The sequence below is a fragment of the Spea bombifrons genome, chromosome 3 (assembly GCF_027358695.1).
Source record: "Spea bombifrons isolate aSpeBom1 chromosome 3, aSpeBom1.2.pri, whole genome shotgun sequence".
In the NCBI taxonomy this organism is placed as follows: Eukaryota; Metazoa; Chordata; class Amphibia; order Anura; family Pelobatidae; genus Spea; species Spea bombifrons.
In genome coordinates, this window is record NC_071089.1 from 32,799,256 (window position 1) to 32,803,406 (window position 4,151).

Below are 4,151 nucleotides of genomic sequence, written 5' to 3' on the forward strand. Positions count from 1 at the left end.
GACCAGCGTTGCAGGAACCTGATAGAGAGAAAGTTTCCAGACAGGTGGATTTCGACCTGTCGTGGTTCCTGATAATAGCGCTCAGTACTATATACCCTTAGGACCGCAGGATAGTCAGAGACAAAGAATCACCTGAAGGGTAAGGCCAGAGTCCTTACATGAAATTATCACTCATAGCCTGAAGAGACACAGACAGTAGACAGGTGCAGTTAGAACCCTGTAAGGAGGGTGCTCGTCTTACTTTGTCTGTAAAGGGTTGAGTTTTTAAATGCAAAAAAGATTCCCTGTTGAGAGCCTGTTAGCGATGGCAGATGCATCAATTGGCAGATCCAGAGACTTATCGCGGAGGGGATAGTTACACTAACACACACAGACACTTACACTAACATATACCAAGCCACTAACACAAACACCTAGACACAAACACGTATAGTGTAACACTTGGAGGACCAGCGTTGCAGGAACCTGATAAAGAGAAAGTTTCCAGACAGGTGGGCTTTGACCTGTTGTGGTTCCTGATAATAGCGCTCAGTACTATATACCCTTAGGACCGCAGGATAGTCAGAGAAAAAGAATCACCTGAAGGGTAAGGCCAGAGTCCTTACATGAAATTATCACTCATAGCCTGAAGAGACACAGACAGGTGGACAGGTGCAGTTAGAACCCTGTAAGGAGGGTCCTTGTCTTACTTTGTCTGTAAAGGCTTGAGTTTTTAAATGCAAAAAAGATTCCCTGTTGAGAGCCTGTTAGCGATGGCAGATGTAACAATTGGCAGATCCAGAGACTTATCCCGGAGGGGATAGTTACACTAACACACACAGACACTCACACTAACATATACCAAGCTACCAACACAAACACCTAGACACAAACACGTATAGTGTAACACTTGGAGGACCAGCGTTGCAGGAACCTGATAGAGAGAACGTTTCCAGACAGGTGGATTTCGACCTGTCGTGGTTCCTGAAAATAGCGCTCAGTACTATATACCCTTAGGACCGCAGGATAGTCAGAGACAAAGAATCACCTGAAGGGTAAGGCCAGAGTCCTTAAATGACATTATACCTCATAGCCTGAAGAGAGATAGACAGGTGGACAGGTGCAGTTAGAACCCTATACGGAGGGTGCTTGTCTTACTTTGTCTGTGAAGGCTTGCGTTTTTAAATGCAAAATAGATTGCCTGGTGAGAGCCTGTTAGCGATGGCAGATGTAACAATTGGCAGATCCAGAGACTTATCGCGGAGGGGACAGTTACACTAACACACACAGACACTCACACTAACATATACCAAGCTACCAACACAAACACCTAGACACAAACACGTATAGTGTAACACTTGGAGGACCAGCGTTGCAGGAACCTGATAGAGAGAAAGTTTCCAGACAGGTGGGCTTTGACCTGTTGTGGTTCCTGATAATAGCGCTCAGTACTATTCACCCTTAGGACCGCAGGATAGTCAGAGACAAAGAATCACCTGAAGGGTAAGGCCAGAGTCCTTACATGAAATTATCACTCATAGCCTGAAGAGAGATAGACAGGTGGACAGGTGCAGTTAGAACCCTGTAAGGACGGTCCTTGTCTTACTTTGTCTGTAAAGGCTTGAGTTTTTAAATGCAAAAAAGATTCCCTGTTGAGAGCCTGTTAGCGATGGCAGATGTAACAATTGGCAGATCCAGAGACTTATCGCGGAGGGGACAGTTACACTAACACACACAGACACTCACACTAACATATACCAAGCCACTAACACAAACACCTAGACACAAACACGTATAGTGTAACACTTGGAGGACCAGCGTTGCAGGAACCTGATAGAGAGAAAGTTTCCAGACAGGTGGGCTTTGACCTGTCGTGGTTCCTGATAATAGCGCTCAGTATTATACACCCTTAGGACCGCAGGATAGTCAGAGACAAAGAATCACGTGAAGGGTAAGGTCAGAGTCCTTACATGAAATTATCACTCATAGCCTGAAGAGACACAGACAGGTGGACAGGTGCAGTTAGAACCCTGTAAGGAGGGTGCTTGTCTTACTTTGTCTGTAAAGGGTTGAGTTTTTAAATGCAAAAAAGATTCCCTGTTGAGAGCCTGTTAGCGATGGCAGATGCATCAATTGGCAGATCCATAGACTTATCGCGGAGGGGATAGTTACACTAACACACACAGACACTCACACTAACATATACCAAGCCACTAACACAAACACCTAGACACAAACACGTATAGTGTAACACTTGGAGGACCAGCGTTGCAGGAACCTGATTAAGAGAAAGTTTCCAGACAGGTGGGCTTTGACCTGTCGTGGTTCCTGATAATAGCGCTCAATACTATACACCCTTAGGACCGCAGGATAGTCAGAGACAAAGAATCACCTGAATGGTAAGGCCAGAGTCCTTAAATGACATTATACCTCATAGCCTGAAGAGACACAGACAGGTGGACAGGTGCAGTTAGAACCCTATACGGAGGGTGCTCGTCTTACTTTGTCTGTAAAGGCTTGCGTTTTTAAATGCAAAATAGATTGCCTGGTGAGAGCCTGTTAGCGATGGCAGATGTAACAATTGGCAGATCCAGAGACTTATCGCGGAGGTGACAGTTACACTAACACACACAGACACTCACACTAACATATACCAAGCTACCAACACAAACACGGATAGTGTAACACTTGGAGGACCAGCGTTGCAGGAACCTGATAGAGAGAAAGTTTCCAGACAGGTGGATTTCGACCTGTCGTGGTTCCTGATAATAGCGCTTAGTACTATATACCCTTAGGACCGCAGGATAGTCAGAGACAAAGAATCACCTGAAGGGTAAGGCCAGAGTCCTTACATGAAATTATCACTCATAGCCTGAAGAGACACAGACAGTAGACAGGTGCAGTTAGAACCCTGTAAGGAGGGTGCTTACAATACTATACACCCTTAGGACCGCAGGATAGACAAAGAATCACCTGAAGGGTAAGGCCAGAGGCCTTACATGACATACTCACTGAGGAGAGATGCAGGTAGAACCAGGTAAGGAAGGCGCTTATCTTACGTTGTAAGGCTTGAGTTCTTAAATGCAAAAGAGCATGGTAGATCCATGCACTGATCGCAGAAGGGACAGCTACATTAACACACAGATATCCAGACACAAGCACATGCTAAAATATCCACACACATGCCAACATACCCACAAACACTAACATACTTTGGAACACATACATACACACACTAACATCCCTAAAGACACATGTTTTGTAGTAGGGGTACAGAGTTAATATAAAGATTACCTCTATAGCTCTATATTCCAAAAGAGTTATGTTTTTTTTCAGTAGCTAGTACATAGAGCTGTTATTCTAACTCTTTATGTTGCTTTCCCTTTTAGAAGTGAGCATGATGATCATCTTTCCTTCAACATTACCTGAACAAGTTATAAAGTTCCAATTGTATAATAATAAGATCCACAGAGCCACCTTCACCAAGTCCATTCTACTTCCAGCACAATTGTGCTTGCAACCTCAGTTTAATTACTAACCTCTTATTGCCTAGAGGGATGGCAGTCCTTTTAGCCATGGATCCCCAGAGGTTTCCCCCATGGGGTTTTTCCTCTCCTGAGTGCTGGAGGATGACTCTAAGTGAGTCCAGAGGGCGTTTTCTGTACTCTCGAGTCCTACTTAATGTACTTGACCAGGCTTTTTGTAGAGAATATCAAAAACCACATTATGCTAGGTGGTACTTACTTGTAACTTTCAACTACCGATTTTTTCTAATAAATACTATAATCTTAAAGTTCAAATGTACTCATTGTCTTGTTTATTATCCTACTTGTGACATTTTCACGTGGTTTAACTTGTGGACCTCAGCCTTTCTCTTCATTTGGCAGTAGGGCATCTGATTTTGAAATGGACAATTCAGTATTTAGTCTCCCTATCAGACCATCACAGTTGAACAAAACTGAGGGTATGACCTGTTTATGATCTACTAATCATATATTCTACTGTGGAAAATACAGTGAATTCCAATATATGCTTATAACATACTAAATCTTCCAACCATTATGAAAATAAATTGATTCAAATAGGCAGCTGTATGTCATAAAAAACACAAGAATGATGCAAAAAGATCTATAAAGCACTTTAAAGACATTTACATAATGTCTCAAAATATT

General features: G+C 43.1%; 1 long non-coding RNA gene across 1 annotated transcript; it reads left to right on the plus strand.

Moving 5' to 3' along the window:
* Positions 1-2,982: 2,982 nt before the first annotated feature.
* On the plus strand, positions 2,983-3,739 carry LOC128483847 (uncharacterized). Its single transcript, XR_008351115.1, has 2 exons — positions 2,983-3,016; positions 3,369-3,739. It is a non-coding gene; the product is annotated as an uncharacterized LOC128483847 (long non-coding RNA).
* Positions 3,740-4,151: the final 412 nt, after the last annotated feature.